A 17,873-nucleotide genomic window follows, 5' to 3' on the forward strand; every position below is an offset into this window, starting at 1 on the left:
GGTGGCCAAAAGAGACATGGCCCGAGCATGGAAGGAGGTGAGGCCCCCCCCCCTGACTGCGTGGAGGGCAGGTTTAGATTTTTGTATGGGTCTGGAGAAGCCAATCTTTGAGGCGCGGGGATGCCCTCGTAAACATTTCAAGATATGGAAGAGGTGGGCGGACTACAGAGGTTTGACGCTAGATCCCCCGGAGGAACCGGAGGAAGACCTATAGCCCTGTCTACTCCTGAGAGGCCCACTCCCACACACTCACTTGCTGCGCCAAGAGTTTCCATACATACGGTTCCACGCACATGCATGGGGTTAGGGTGGGTTGTGGGGGGTTCGGGGAGTTGGGTGGGTAGATGCTGGAAAAGATGAAGTTGGGGTTGATGTTTTCGGGTACCATTGATTCTGCTGGTTCATTGCTTTGATGCTCGGATTTATTCTGTGACTGTAACCATAATGCCTGGTGGTGTCGTCCTGATTGTGGGATGCCACTGTAATTCATGTGCTCATCTTTATCAATAAAATCGTTGTGAAAAAATAGCTGGCGGCTAGGAAGGAGGCAGCAAGTGCTTTTAAAACCATAATATACGATGCCCCCACCAAAGTCAGCGCCCGTTGCACCGCCCTAGAGCCAGCTCTTCTCAGGGGTCCTGTGACCTCAGTGACAGTCACTGTTGCTCTAGGGTCTGCTACTTCTTAGGCCTGCCCGCAAGACTGGAGGTGAACTTCAGTATGGATTGTGGTGGGCAAGCCTTCAAGGTGAACCCACACTTGCCACTGCTAGGGTCCACCTGCTGGTGCTAACACACCAGGGCTTTTCTGGTGCTTTCTAATGTCTGGCATGGGAATGTGCTCCCTCTGGAGAGTGGTCTTGGGGACTGTTCATGAAGGCTGAACCTGGCTCCCCAATTCTAAATTTAGCAGCTCTGCCCCCAGTGCAACATCTGCTCCCTCACTGAACACCATACTGCCCCACTGAGAGAAACTCATACTGCCTTCAGCTACAATCCAATTTGACCTGCTATAAATAACTGATGCGATTCAATTCAAATTACATACTAGGCAAGAGCAATATGCTGCCTAATAGAAAAGGTAACAACATCCTGGAAAAAGTAAACACTCATAAGGAATGAAAGATTTAATAAAGCATGTAAAATGTAAGCAGGAACATGGTGAACTTAACGCTTTTACAGTCATTATTCAGAAATCAACAAGTATTTTTGCCTGAAAAGTTAAGGACATAACTACAGGGCCCAGAAAGGACCCATTTCAATGTCCACTGCTTATATGCTTACAAAACGTAAGCAGTATGGTTTCAAAAGACCACATTACTGAACATAAAGCCGCCGTACACATTTAGTTTTCCAATCCACCCATCAACCAGGTATTGCAGCACCTCCCGGCAGGGCCGGTCCTAGGATTTTCGGGGCCCTGGGCAAAAGGGAATGTGGGAGGCCCCTGAAATCTACATAAGTGACACCTTCTGATCTCGGGAAGCTGCTTTGTGCAGACTCCACTTGGGCCGCAGCTCATCTTCTCAGCCACCCCAAGCAACTCTTGTACAGCCCATTTCGAACTGAAGGTGTGAGAATTGCTTGGGGGCTGAGTTAAACCTGTGTGGGCTAAAGTGCTGACAATGGGCGCCCTGCCGAGTCTCTGAACTGGCTGCCTGAGAGGTTTACCCTACCCTAGGCCTTCCCACACCATCCCTTAGAGGCCCCAGGAGGGGGGCCCCCTCCCATGAGCCCGTTTGTGAAGCATTTCTTTCACTCTGGTTGGCAGACTTACATGAGGACTAGTGGGGTGTTACTTGCCATTGTGGGGGGCCCCATCCTGGCAGGCAGAGTTGCAGGCCCTGGGCAGCTGCCCACACTGCCCATGCCTAGCGCCGGCCCTGCCTCCAGGTAGGAGGTACTGGAGGAAAACAATGCTGGTCAAAGAAAGACAAGAAAACAAAAGTAGTGCTTTACTGGCAAACTCTGTAAAGTGGCGCTAGTGTGTTGGGGTTTGAAAAAAAATATCTGGCCACTTTAAGAACACTCCATCTTCCTTTATTTAATTATTTTTCAGAATTTGAACATTTTATTTCCAAAGCTGCACTTTGGAATAGAAAAATGTAAAAACGGCATTTCCAGCAAAAGTGGTTTTCTTTTTTGCATCCATTTCACAGGGGTACACATGGAAGATAGGAAGAGACGGTGACAACCATTTCTTGATTCATGATTTTCGGAAAAGTGAGAAGGAGTTAGACAGAACGAGAGGGAATAGGAGTACGAAAAAGGAGGCAGCTGCCAGCTGCAGAGCAGAAGCGGACACCTTCCTTGTCTTGTCTGGGCAGGAAGTAAGAGGCAGAGACCTTTTCCTTCTCTGCTCCCCGCCCGTCCACGAACATAATATGTCTGTCGTCCAGGGACGCATGTTCATAATAAAAAAGTAGGGGAACGGAATCTACAGAATAAAGAAGTAGGGGCACGCCGTGCCCTGCCGTTCCCGCCCACTGTGACCACTGGATGTATGTAGCGAAGCTCACCAGTGGACGAGACCCGTCTGTCTAAAGTGCACCAGTGAGCAACTAGCTTGTACTTAACACAGGGAGACTTTGCATGGCGCATGGTTTCCAGGTCTGGGGGAAGGCAGAGCACAGAACATGTCTTTTTTCTTGCTCATTTGTATGTAGAGGTACAAAACCCACGTCCCGCATGCTGAGAAAAATTACGATGAGGGGGCGTGGCTACGCAGCGTAGCATGATGGCTGCAAGTTAGGGCCACTCCGTCAAATCTGTCTCCCTCTCACATATCGACTATATTGATCCGGCCCTCGAGAGCAAAATACGCTATCGGAAGACCTACTGACCCATCGAAGCGAGACCCGAAGCCGAGAGGCTACCGCAGCCGAAGTTATCCCCGCCACTAGTTGCGGCCCTCACAGGAGCTGAAGCCGTAGGTGATTGCTGGGGCAGAGGGCGTCGCGTCGGCCAGCAGAGGGTGCCTGACGAGAGACCGGGGACTGGGCCTGTATCTCCGAATGTGGAGTCTCCGGAAGCCCAGGGTGAGAGCTGGCTACGAGGCCCTTCTCCAACCGCACCAAGAGAGGCACGGGACTCGCGGCCTGAGGCGCATCGCTTGTGACCCTCACTCTGGTAACGGTCTAGTGTGCCGAGTGGGCGTAGACCGGAACCGGAAGGGCGGCCATGTTAGTTAGCGGCCGGCACCCGATAGAGTGAGAGCGTTCCCTGGCGCTCCGAGAAATAAACCTAAACTTGAGAAAAGAAACCAGGCTCAAGTGTTGTCATTGTGGGAAAAGGAGCACTTCTATAAATGGCGACGAGGCGGGACACCAGCAACGACGAGGACCCACGGACAACGCACAGCTAAAACAGGAACATAAATTAAATAAAAGCGAAAGCATCTTGGAGCGCGGCAGAGGGTGCGAGCCACAAAGGGGGCACAGAACACAGCACGGAGGCCGAAGGGACACCGCGCAGAGTGCCCCCCAAAAAAAAGCTGGGCACAAACGGAGCCGGTGAGTGGGAAAAAAAATAAAATAATAGGGAGCACGCACAGGACGCAATCGAGGCAAGCGCTGCAAGGAGGCACAGCACGGGGGGGCAACAAACATCCAAGGTGCCCCGAGGCTGTGGAGATTACAGCCATAACGCAATCCCCACAGGAAAAGGCGGGAAATACAGGAAAAGACCGCACTACATAGGGGTGAGGACCGCGCACAGCCATAACGAAATCCCCACACACAAGCGGGAAAGCACTGAAAATACCGCGCAAGAAGGGGAGGGGACCCAGGCCGGAAAAAAACTAAATAAAGAAGGATAGGAAGCAAACCTGGAACCCCAAGGGGCAGCAGGCGGTAATGACGGCAGCCAGGACCAGAGGAGTAGTACAGGAGAGACGCAAGCACCAGGCAGCCCGCCCAGCGGTAACGGTCAAGCCCAGACTGATCAGAGGGGCAACGAAAGGATGGCCACACCCTCCACATCACTCACCAGCATGGTGCCTTTCCTGCCAAAAAGAGGAGAACCAACGATGCCGTGGGAGGACTGGAAGAGGTACTTCCTGAATTACTTGGCGGCACTGGAGGAAGAAGGCGACGCAGAATACTCCAGCCCAAGGAGGAAGAAAATACTCCTGCACAATTTAGGACCGGAAGGAATAAGAGTCTATGTCAACGTAGTGAAAGTGACAAGGAATGCGACGGACACAGATGTGTTCCAACACGCGATAGGAGACCTAGATGCGCACTACAGACCAGTGGTATGTGTAGCTATAGACCGATGCAATCTCTCCCAGAGGAAGCAGGAGAGTGGAGAGACCATAGACGAATACGTCGCAGCGTTACAAAAATTGGCCTTAACGTGCAAGTTTGGTGCCCTACATGATGAACTAGTGAGAGATCAAATCATCATGCATACGTCCAACTCAGCAGTGCAAGAAAAGTTGTGGGTAAATGGAGATGCGCCCCTCAAGGAGGTATGGGCCTTGGTAAAGAAAGCGGAGTTATCCAAGAGGTGCGTGGAAGCGGCCAGGAAGGACACAGGGAGCAAACAGACAGTATGCAGAGTGATGGTGAACAACAAAAGGGACAAATCCAAACAATCGGGGCCACCCAGAAACCAATACGTAACGAGAAGCCAGCAGAAAGTAGGGGCACCACAGAGGACAAGTGGAAAAAAGGAGAACAAGTTGCTACAGGTGCGGGAGCACCTCACATGTAGGAAATGACAAAGTGTTCGAGCGAAGTGTGCATTCTGCGGCATATTCGGCCATTACGAAAAAGTCTGTAGGCGGAACCCTAAAGGAGCAGCAGTCAAGTACATTGACCAAGGTAGCCCTGACGAAGAAGAGGCGCAAGGAGGAGAAGAGTACCTCAAAGAAGTTCTATACATAGCGGACCAAGTGTTGGATGTGGACTGCAAAGGCTCCAGCAAACCGGTACTCAATATGAACATGGGGGGAGTGATGATCGACATAGTAGCAGATTCTTGAGCTCCCATCAAGATAGTGCAGAGAAAGGTATGGGAAGAAAAGTTCCTAGAGGTAATAAGGGAGGAGCTATGTCCCATGGATTTGAGACCAGTCACCTACACAGGGCAAAGGATACCCATGCTGGGATATTGTCCTTTGTTGTTTGAATTCAAAGGACGCCAAGCCAACTGTAAGCTATATGTGTCGGAAAAGGGACCTTCGGTGCTCGGATGGAAAGACCAAGGTGCCCTAGGTATTCAACTGAATCCGGGAGGAGTGGAGAAAGTGATGCTGATGGACACGGAACGAGGATACCAGGGAGAAGCATGGAAAAGAGAGTATCCCGAAGTGTTCAGCGGGCAGATAGGATAATTACCAAAGTTCACGCACATGATACACTTGAAGGAAGGAGCTAAACCCGTGAGCCACCAGGTCCGAAACATACCGTTCCGATGCCGAGAAGCAGTACAAGAGGAACTAGAAAGGTTGGAGAAAGGAGGCATAATAAAGGCCATCGAAAGTGCGGAATGGCTATCGCCCTTGGTTGTGGCACAAAAACCCAATGGGAAGGTGAGGTTGTGCGTGGACCTCAGAGAGCTCAACAAGAACATATTGTTTGACAAATTTCCCCTTCCACGCATAAACGAGATGCTTACAAAAACCAAAGGAATAAAGTGGTTTTCGACGGTGGACCTGTCCTCGGCATACCATCAAGTGGCACTGCATCCTACATTCAGCCACCTCACATCCTTCATAACACCGTTTGGATGTTACAAATTCGTGAGGATGCCGTTTGGACTAGCATCAGCGGCTGCAGTATTTCAAAAACTGATGTACAAACTGTCCAAAAAAGTGGAAGGAGTACAGTACTTCCAGGACGATATACACGTAATGGGTAGATCTAAGCCTGAGCACAATGACAAGCTATATGCAGTACTGATGATACTAAAGAACAATGGACTCACTGCAGAGTGGGCAAAGTGTAAGTTTGGGGTACCATCAGCCTTGACGCCCACTGGGCTAAGTTTGCGCGATACAAGATTCCCCTCATTCACGTACCTAGGACATGAAATAAGTGAGAAAGGAATCGAACCAAAGAAAGCCAACTTGGAGGCGATAAAAAACGCACCGGCCCCCTCTAGAAAGGAAGACGTCAGGTCATTCCTCAGGATGGCTGAATTCTACAGCAAGTTCATTCCACACTTTGCTACAAAAACACATCACCTACGTCAACTACTGAAGGAGAGAAACAGGTTCAAGTGGGACAAGGAAGAACAAGAAGAGTTTGAGGCCTTGAAAAAGGAGATGAGCGAGGCCATACCACTCAAAGGTTTCGACCAGTCAGCAGAATCCATACTCGCCACTGACGCCAGCGACAGAGGCCTTGGGGCGGTATTGATGCAAAAATCAGGCAATGGGGATGTCTCGACGGTCTGCTTTGTGTCCAGATCCCTGGCCCCAAACGAAGAAAAGTTTAGTGTCATTGAAAAAGAGATGTTGGCCGTAGTGTGGGCAATGGAACGCTTCAGGCAATTCCTGTGGGGGGCCAAGCTCTTGGTGCGCACGGACCACAAACCCTTGATAAAAGTACTAACCTCGAATGGACATGCGCATGCTACCCCGAGGATAGCGAAGATGACACTAAGACTCCTGGACTACGTATACGAGATGGAGTACATACCAGGGCCCAGGAATAGAGTCGCAGACTTCTTAAGCAGAGCGGCAGCTAAGGAGAGAGCGGACAAACAGGAACCCCCCGGATGGGAAGGTTACATGGTGGTGACCATGCAGGACATGGAACAGGTCATCAGCGAACAAGAATGGGCGGATGCATACAGACAGGATGATACCCTGGAAGCAATAAAAGGGTATGTGACTCATTGGTGGCCGGAGAAGAGACATCTAGACAACCAGATGAGGAAGTACTGGGAGGTGAGAGAAGAACTATCGATAGGGGAGAACCCCATGTTCTTGATGAGGGGTGACAAGGTCATTCCTCCATTCCTCACCAAAAGTTGGTGGAACACATATTGGCGATTTTGCATGAAGGACACCAAGGGATCAGGAAAACCAAAGCGCTGGCAAGGCAGGCATACTGGTGGCCAGCGATTGACGCCCAGGTGGAGAAATACGTGAAGATGTGCGATTCATGTTCCAGAGCGGACAAATCCCAAACATTGATAAGGCCCCAATTGGGCAGGTTTCCCGTGCCCAGCAGCCCATGGGAAATGGTATCCATTGACATTATAAGGCCCATCTTGAACATTGAAGGAGTACAGAAATACGACATAGGGATGGTGGACAGATATTCAAAGTGGCCGGAGGTGGAAGTAAAAGAAACGGTGGATACGGAAGCGGTGCTGTCATTCCTGAATGCGATATTTGTGAAGGAAGGGATCCCCAAAGTGATAACCTGTGACAACGGTCCACAGTTCGTATCAACTAAATGGGAGGCGTTCATGGCCAGGAATGGGATAGAGGTGAAGCACACTCCCATCTACCACCCGGCAGGAAATGGACTGGCCGAACGGTTCAACAGAGTTATAATGGGAACCATCCAAGCAGCGATCAGTGCAGGACAAGATTGGGAAAAGGAACTACCCAAGATTCTGTGGGCATACTGCATCACTCCGGGAAGCACTGGATACAGCCCCTTCAAAATGTTGAGAGGAAGAGAACCGTTCACCAAGGACAACTTAGCGTGGAAACACATGGTAGTACAAAGCAAGTGGTCCCCTGCAGTGGTGAAGAGGAACCTGGAAAGAGCACAGGAAGTATACACAGAACACTACAACAAAAGGGGCAATGTGCAAGAAGTGACATTAGAGAAAGGAGACTGGGTGAGAGTGAAGGTAGCAACGTTGAAAAGGAAGGGAGAAAGTAAGTTCACGCCACCCCTCAAAGTCATTGAACCATATGCCCGGTCAGCACTGCTAAGCGATGGTAAGGTATGGTCACAAGACAGGATGGCTAAATGTAACAAAATCCTGAAATGGGAGACGGAAACGGAAGGAGGGATGGACCTTGAAGAGGAAATGCAAGGTCATGGCTTTGGAAGAAGAAAGGAAGAGCAAAGAGAGGAGAATGAGAAGGTCAACATCTGGGATGGAGAGGACATAAGAACTAGAGAAGTGATGACTCAGAAGGAAAGATGTGTGGTAAATTAAAATTACCTATGCTTAATTTCTATGCGGTAAAGTTCAATAAGAATAACTCAGTCAAATAATTGAGAGGCAGAGTCCGTGGCATCTGAGTTTATAAGGGTTTTATTCCTTAAAAAGGAATTGGTTCGAACCAGGTATCATGTTCCATCACCACAAGGGTTCAGGAAAGGAATGGACATGGACATGTACAATGGTTTATTAACAAAATATCATATATATAGTCAATGCATATAGCGGTGATGAATGCAGAAGGCGTAACAGCTGAGAGAAACGAGATAAGAACACACATGCGTAACAGAAGGCGTGCACGAGGGCGTACACGGAGGTGTGTGCTAGAAACGTCATAGAGAAGTGTCACAGGTGGGTGGATCCATAGAAGAATCCTGCAGAGTCAGCAGAAATATGTGGCAGAGATGCGCGCGCAGCAGCATGACGTATGATTGACTTGGAACTGGAGGGTGAAGGGGACTTGACATTTGCGCTATACGGGGAGACAGAAGTCTGGCGTGTCAGAACAACCTAATCCCAAATCATATCTGGTATCTTGTGTTTGAGGAACTGTATTATCTAGAAGGAAAGGTCTCTCGGGCAGAGGCTATTCTATACTGACTGCCAGTGCGTGCATATGCGACTACGTGTCTACGTGTAAAGCAAGGGGCCATGGGCCTACCATGGTAACGGGAGCTATGAATTACTTGCATGGAGACAGAAAGGCCGGGCTCTTTGCTCTGCAGCTGGGAAGGATGTTTACCTAAACTACTAGACAGGAATGTATTTTCGAGGAGCGGAGCAGATAACTTGAAGGCTGAATACTGTTTTGGCAGGCAAGCAGGCCGAGCCAGGCACCGCTAGCCGCGCAGGGAGTAAGGCAAGGGTCATGGAATCGGCAGGCTGCAGCTTTCAGAGACAGAAGGCAGAAAGGGCTCGATGGCATGAATCAGGGCCTAACTCGCCAGAGCCAGAAAAACGTGAAAGTGCACCATGTAAAGACGGTGGCAAGGCATACTTAGGAACTGAATATTCGACCCATTCATGGTGGATCTGAAAGAGGACATATTAACGTTGGACGCAAATGTATTTGCGTCTTCATAGCTGGAAGTGGAGGGAACATACATGTACTTGAAGCACGTACATGGAGCCGTTGGGGTCTACGTTAGGGGACACAATTGACCATAAAAATTCATATTACCTCATTCCCTCCTTGTCCCCTACGGACCCTTCATGATATATCGATCCTCATTAATCTATCAATCTGTTCATGTAACATCATTTGCTCTTCTTTCTTTTTACGGTATTTTGAACGTGGACTTGAATGAGGAATCCATGATGTGTCGCACAAGCCGCAAATCGCTGGCCCACATTGCAGACATAGGCAACAACTGAACACTATGAGAAGGGCTATTCCGAGGAAGGATAGGACCTTCCATCCCCAGGCTGATAGCACGCTCCAGAACCAACCGGACCAAGTCCAGGTGCCTGGATTCTGGTGTATCTGACTTGCAATCTTGTGAAGACGGGTTATGGCTCTATATACTGATGGCGCGTTTTCTGGAATGAAAACACAGCAACTCGATCCGATGACTCTACAAGCTCCGCCCCTATCGGCCAGGATGACGTCAAGGACAAGACGATTTTGAAGAACAACAATCCGCATAGCAGACTGCTCCTCCGTTAAGTTACCTAGGGCGGAAGTAGTTTCATTCACTACTGCCTAGAGGGTTCTGGTTAATCTACGTATCAGTTTACTATTAAAGACAGCACCTAAGTAGGGAAAGAAACCTTTATTGAAGTCTGTATACTGTTCCCATGCCGTTTCAGTGTAGTCGACAATCGGGAGATCTCTCTGTGGTCTTTGAGGAACTAGATGGGTGTCCCTATGGTAATCAGGAGGGGCTAGGAAAACAGGTGGCAGAAGGAAGGCAATGTAACAAGTACCATCCCAATCTAGAGGTAAACGTATATATGCTCTATGACCACAAACGAAATAGGAATGACGGGAAGCCTTGAATGTAGACTTGCCCTTATCGCTGAACTCGATCACAGTAGTACATGTGCTATGACCTAGGTGTACTGAACCATTCTTTCTGACACATAATTCACCTTTGACTGGTAATACTGACATAGCGGGGCAAGACTGGTTCGGTTTCAGACTCAACATTCAGAATCATGAGGTTAAGTGTAAAGTTACCTAATCCATAGACTTCATTTTCTAGATCAGTCCCTGTCCTTTGGGGAAGACCCTCCTTGTCGGGGAAACATACTTTATGCAGAACTGTGTTCAGATTTCCCCATACCCAATTGCCCTGGTAAACTACGGAATTGGAGTCTAAAGAGTTCATTAAACTAAACCATGCACCACAGGAACCATTGTGTGTGAATGGGTACGGAAAAAGGGGCAAAACTCCCTTGAACTTCTGATAGGGAGGGAGTCGGCCACATATCCAACAATTTGTAGCATTGCTGGTCTGATGGGAATGATGTAACATACTAATGAATGTATTGTTGCGCAGCGCAAGTCGGTAAGACAACTCATGCGGGGGCAGTTCACTGAAAGTGTGCTTGACAGTGTCATTTGAAGAAGAATGTGCACGTTTGAAAATAGGAAAATATACATGAAGCAGTATACTTGCAGCAATAATCATAAGACTCAGAAAAAACATAATCAATAGTGTCACAATACAGTGACTACGAAGTGATTTACAATATTCACGTTTCTTGAGCTGTTTCTGTCTATCTCTCTCTCTATTGGGGTCTAGGGGATACATGTCAGAAACTTGTCTAACCGATTCACCTAGGGGAGGACTTAAACAATTAAACTGTCTGACTTGCTAGACCTCAACTTTAATTTATACTCCTGAGAAGAAGTTTTCTCTACCAGGGAGAGTTTTGAGTCAGTCTGTGGAGGAGGGCAGGGCTGGGAGTCTAAGTCTGGCGGCAGTCCATGGCATTTTTCAACATGACTCGAGTGAAGCCAGCCCTTACGGCCCTCCACCTTAATCACAGTCCTTGTAGTCAATAGTACTAGCTTCGGCGCCTGCCAACGGGGCTCCAGCGGACTTCTCCTGTCGAAATTCCTCACGAACACCAGGTCCCCCGGAACAACCTCATGTGGCTTCACCTCGGTGTTGTCGGGAAAGGCTGCAGCAACCTGTGAATGACATGATTGTAGTGCAGACATCAAGGAAGCAAGGTAATCTGTCAGCATGTTACAATCAACATCAGTGATTTTACGAGGCAGAGGCGTCCCCCACATATTCGGTGGCCTACCAAAGACCACCTCGTACGGGGATAGCCCTGTTCGAGAGTGTGCTACCATTCTCATGTAAAAGAGTGCAACTGGTAAAGCTACTATCCAGTCGACGCCTTTCTCTCTACAGATCTTGGCAAGGCGAATTTTCAGAGTCTGATTATGACGTTCCACGAGACCTGCTGCCTCGGGATGTCGGACACATTGGAATTTCCACTGATAGCCTAGCAGGAGTGATACCTGCTTCATAAGCTCGGACGAGAATGGCTGACCGTTATCTGAGTATACGATACGGGGCAAACCATACCTGGGGAAGAATTCACGAACCAGCTGCTTGGCAGTGGTCGGAGCAGTGTAATCTGGGACTGGATATGCTTCTGTCCAACGGGAGAGTGCACATACAACTACGAGGACATATTTGAATCCTCGACAACGTTCCATCTGGATATAATCCATCTGGAGGACTTCAAAAGGATGATCGGGAGGATGAAATCCACCTTGCTCTACGGGAATGCTTTTACCTGGGTTGAACTGACAACAGATCATGCAAGTACGCACTTTCTGTTTGGCTGCTGCTCGTAAATGTTTATTGAACCAAAGGTTTTGAATACTATCTAACATGGCTTTTTCTCCTAAATGTGCTGGACTGTGTACTGTGTTAATGATGACTTGAACCATAGAGTCGGGGAGAAACCATGTAGATTTTCCCTTCGTCATCCATCCCTGTTCTGTCTGGATCCCTCCTAGTTCAGTCCATTTCTTGATTTCGTCTGGTGTAGCATGTGTCTGTATGTCAATTACATCTAGAGCGGGATCCTTAACTGTCATGCAATGTGTCGGTGTCGGGACTATTGTCTTTGTCAGGTCAGTTGCGTGAGTCTGAGTCTGAGCTGTATGTTTGGCTGTTCGATCTGCCAGGTCGTTACCCTGGGAAATGATATCTGTGACTTTCGTATGTGCCTTGCACTTCATAATGGATATGGCTGTAGGCAGATGTATTGCGTCTAACAGAGCTTGAATGAGGGGTCCGTGCTGGATCTTGGCACCGTGAGAAGTCAAAAAAACCCTCTCTCGCCAGAGTACTCCGAAGTCGTGTACGACTCCGAATGCATAACGTGAATCTGTATATATGTTAACTCTCTTGTTCTTTGCTCGAATACAGGCTTGAGTCAGAGCGATGAGCTCTGCTGCTTGAGCTGACAGGGTGTCAATACAATTCGTTTCTATGACTTCAGTTTCTGTCGTGACTGCATATGCGGCCACTAACTCTCCTGTACTTGTTCTCATACATGAACCATCCACATAAAGTGTCAGGTCCGGATCTGGTAATGCGGTGTCTGTCAAGTCTTGTCTGGGTTTCGTCGTGATGGTAATGACTTCAATACAATCATGTGCCAAAGGATCTGTCTCACTTAATGGCAGAAGTGTAGCAGGATTCAATGTATTACAACGTCTGATTTCTATGTGTGGCTGAAACAATGTCAATTCATAACCTGTCAGTCGTGCTATAGTCAAGTGCTGAGTCTGTGTTCGGTTTAAAAGAACTTCCACGGAATGTGGAACTTGTACTGTCAATTGGTGTCCTAACACTATGGAATCGCTTTGTCTGATTGCTAGAGCTGTCGCTGCTACTGATTTCAAGCACGCAGGCAGCGCCTGGGCTACTGGATCCAATGTACTAGAAAAATAAGCACACGGTTTGTGTGAACCTGCTTGATCTTGGGTGAGTACTGACAATGCAGTACCTTCTCGTTCTGTGACAAAAAGTGTAAAAGGTTTGCTGTAACATGGTGTCGCTAAAACTGGTGCTTGACATAAGGCTTTCTTTAAGTCGTCAAAAGCTTGTGTATGTTCCTGAGTCCAAGGGAGGACAGTCGATGTCGCTGCCTCCTGGGTTGTCAACTGTATGAGTGGTTTGGCTAGAAGTGCATACTGAGGAATCCATTGTCTACAGTAAGAAGTGAGGCCTATAAAGGCTCGTACCTCCTTTTGTGTCTTAGGTTGTGACATGTTTACAATTAACTGGATACGGTCAGGTGTTAGCTGTCTCCCCCCTTTGGACAGCAAGTGCCCAAGGTAAACCACTTGCTGAACACAGAATTGCAGCTTCGAAGGAGACACCTTGTGTCCCTTGTCAGCCAAGAAATGCAAAACCGTCAGTGATGCTTGTTCACATTCAGGTTCACTTCGGGCGGTGATCAATAGATCATCGACATACTGAAGTAGAGCAGTGTCATCAGGCATGTGAATACTGTCAAGTTGTCTTTTCAGTGCTTGGCTATAGATGCTGGGGCTTTCTGTGAATCCCAGAGGTGCGCGTGCAAATTTGAAGCTTCGGCCATTTAAACAGAATCCGAAGAGATATTGGCTTTCCGGATCAATGGGGACACTAAAGAAGGCGTTCTTCAGATCAATTACAGTAAAGAACGTTGCCTCGGAATCAATAGCTGTCAGTAGTGAGGAGATATCTGGGACCACAGGATACTGTGGTACAATGCATTTATTTAATTCGCGTAAATTGATCACTAATCGGTAAACTGGAGGTGCATTTGGATCAGTGCGTTTAAGAATTGGAATGATAGGGGAATTACATAAATTTGAGTCGGTTTCTACAACCACTCCTTGTGCAATGAGCTCGTTAATGATTTTCAGCAAAGCCACTACAGCATCTGGGGGTAACTTGTATTGTCGGATTCGTGGTAATACCACTCTTGGCCTGAGTGTGACTCGATATGGTGTAATGTGCATACAACCTACATCAGTGGGGCCTTGTGCCCATAAATGTGCAGGAACATTTTGTAATCTGGGATCAATATCTCTCAACACATAGTGACCCTTGAAGTCACGCAAAAACAGTCTTACTCCTTCCGGAGAACAACATATCACAGCTCCTAGAGCTTTCAGTGTCTTGATACCTAACAAGTTTTCTGGACATGATTTCGTTAATAACAAATCTGTAGTGCGAGACAACGGACCAACTAAAAGAGGTACTGGTTTCGATACTTCATTTACAATAGGTTTGCCTGAAAATCCAAGGGAAACATTCTGTGAGCCTGAGAGGGGTGCCCCTGGAACCTCGTCGTGACTTATTGTCGTCCTGCTTGCCCCTGTATCAATCAAAAACTTTCTATCTTTTCCTAACACTTGGCTAGGTACGTAAGGACCCTCTTGATCTACAGGAACCTCAATAAGAGGCAAGCCAACTTCCCTCTCTAGGCTGTTTCATGTGTATCGCTGATAATCGGGATAATCAGTTTGGGCATACTGGTACATCTGCTGCGTTGCATGTTGTGTTGCGGCAATTGGTTGTGGCTGTGGTACCGCTACGGTCTGTACTGTCTGTTGTGGAGCCTGCATAGGCTGGATATTCTGTGGTACTTGTTGTTGGACCTGGTCCTGTCTAGGTTGACGCGGTCTTTCTTTAGTTTTACCTGTAGCTATATTGTGTTTCAAAACTGCACAATCGTTTATATAGTGACCTGGCTGTTTACAATAGTTGCATGTCCCTTTAACAGGAGCTGCTGAATTATTGGACTGTGTCATGCCCTTTTTCTGACCGTCAGCTGGAACTGACTGAGCTACTAACATTTTCATTTTCGTATCTTTCATACGTCTTTGTTCGTGATCATGTTCTTCTCTAATTCTATTCTGGTGGTACTGTAACATTTGTAACATTTGTGAAGGCGTGTTTGCTTTCCAGGTGCTCTCGACTTTCAGTACACGATTCTTAACTTGGGGCAGGGAATTCTCGACTAACTTGGATACAAAAAGGTGTGGATATGACTCGCTACTGGCTTTCAGGCCACTATTAATAATAAAACATTTCTCGAATCGGGAATAAAAATCACTAGTGTCTTCATCGGGTTTCTGTTTGCAGGCTGAGATTGCATCCCAGTCCTCCTTTTACGTTGCTAATAAACGTGGCAATACTTGTACTAACAATCCTGGTAATGCTTTAGTTTTATCCCCAAGCCCTAGGCCTGGTGTTCGAGTATTTTCTTCGTTCTCTAATGCAGCCCAATCAATCTTTTGCTCTCCCACCTCCCATTCTTTTTCTTTAAGTTTCTCGTAAATACCGGCAGGCAATAATACTTTCAATATTTTCATGATGTCGGGATAGGTATAATCACCCATGAGTAACATGTCTTTTATTTCACGGTGGAAACCTGCAGGGTCTTTGTCGTGACTGGGCACTAGTTTCTTCATTTCCAATAATTCCATTTTAGTTATGGGCGTGTACACAAACACACCGTTCTAAAGGTATTATCAGCATTCCTGACTGGATGCACTTCTCGCAAGGGATTCTGTCTGTCTATGTAAAACATTTTTCTTTCTGGGGGTGGAGCTGAAACAAACTGTGGATTCAGGAAAGCACTATATCTGTGTCGATGTTCTAGAATTACCTTAATTAAGTCGGTACCCAGGCCTCTCCATTTATTCATGAGTAACTCTATTAGTATATCAGGTAAGGGACCTGGATCAGAATGTTGGCTCTTATACAATATAAGGAGGTGTTGTATCATATACATACTAGCTAGTCGCTGTTCGTCTGGGGAAAGATTCAAAAAGGTCTGCGCTAATGCGTCATCACTATATTTATCAGAATTGTCAGCCCATTGTACTGCTGACCTGGCTAATTCTTGTTCATCCATGGAATCGAGTACATGGTACCCCATTCGTTCTTGAAGTATTTTATCGGTAGCCTGAAATAGATGTTCAGGAGTCTTCGGGTTTGACATAGCGGAGTGAAAAAGTCTCTTGCTTTCTGGACGTATCGGTTTATTAAAGGATCTCCCCTTTCCTACATATGCTATCGTTCCTCTATCTTCTGGCTCTGTCTCTGGCTCATCCTCTGAGGATTTATTCGCGTCTGATTCTGCTTCCCTTTCAGCTTTCTCTTTTGCATGGAATACTACTATTTCTTTACGAATTTTCCTGTACATGGCCTCTATACATGCCTTTCTATCGTGTTTTCCCTCTGAAATATTCTGACCCCACGTAGTTAGTACCTCCATCTCTTCTTTATTTACACCAGGCTGGTCTCGTTCTCTTATGAAACAGTTTATGAGAAATCTTAATAGTATACTTTGAAGGTCTACTTTCTGATGCGCCATAGCCTCGCGAATACATTCCTGACCCTCCCCTGTCTGAACAAAATGATATATCCTGTCTAGGTAATCTTGCATTCCTGGAAATAAAACCAAAAAGTTTGCAGCACGTCTTATACGTATTGAGGCTAATATCATGCAATCGTCTTTGCCTGGTACTGGGTCATATCTACAGTATGTAAGAAGCACTTTAAGCTTTTCTATTGTGGCTGGTTTCGGAGTACGTTCCATTGCTAGTTCTCTAGTAGTTAATCGGTGGGCTGGTGGCGGGGTATGATAACCCCCTGATGCACCTCCTAAGGCGGAGGCTTGAGCATGATCTGTCTGTAGGGTCGTGTCAGACCCGAAAGGATTAAGCGGATTAATAGGGTTAATGGGGGATGCAGGAAGTGGTGGAGGAGTGGTCTGTCGTTGGGGAAGTATAGGTGGTATAGGTGCAGGTGGACCATTGGTGTATGCGGGTGCTACATCGTCTAAATAAGAAGAAAGGAAAATCTCTGCTGCGGTCTTGTGACACAATTTAGTCGGAGCCAATGGAGGGGGCAGATCTTTCGGTACTTCCGGGGTCGCCTTAGGCAGGCCCTCGGCCAGGACTGGATACAATCCTGTCATAATAGCATTTCTACGTCTATCGTGTTGTTCTATCCTAACTCGTTCTCCTTCTTCTAGTAGTTCTTTTTCTTTGGCTTTTTCGGAATCCTCTTTAGTTCTCTCTGCTTTTCTGAGTGCTTTCTCTGTCCGTCTGTGTGATTCTTTACGCCATAATTCAATGGCATCTTTCTGTGACTGTCTGGCTTTCTTTTTCCATAATGCTTCTTCTACTCTCAAGATGCACTCGGCATCCCATGTCCCTGTAACGGGCCATCTCTGATTCTCTGCTAGATCTTTGGTGTAATCCACCCACAAGTCGAGATATAATACAGCATCTAAGCCGTGTTTGTGGTACATAAAATATCCTGGAGTGTCCCTGGGTGGGATGGGAACAGCTTCCTCGAGTATTCCTTTCCTAGTTCCTATCTGTTTCAGTTTAGAAAACAGCGGCATGTTGAGCCGTGGTACTTGATACTTGATACTTACTCGGATTTGGACACCACTAATACAATAAACACAGTAATGAAAATCAAACAATCACTCATACCACGACATTAAAACACATGAAAACATTTCGGAAAACGAGTAATAACTTGATAGCGGAATACTGGATATACTGCTAAACAGTACAGATACACTGCTAAACAGTGCAGACCGGGTCTGTGTACCCAAACCCGTCTTGACCGGACACAAATTAATGCACCCGTCTAGATGCGTCCCCAGCAACGGTACTCACTGGGAAGCACGGAACGGAAGGCCTCGGAAACTCGACACTGGACTGGACCGGACTGGACTCGA

Source organism: Lissotriton vulgaris, chromosome 6 (assembly GCF_964263255.1).
Source record: "Lissotriton vulgaris chromosome 6, aLisVul1.2, whole genome shotgun sequence".
Taxonomy (NCBI): Eukaryota; Metazoa; Chordata; class Amphibia; order Caudata; family Salamandridae; genus Lissotriton; species Lissotriton vulgaris.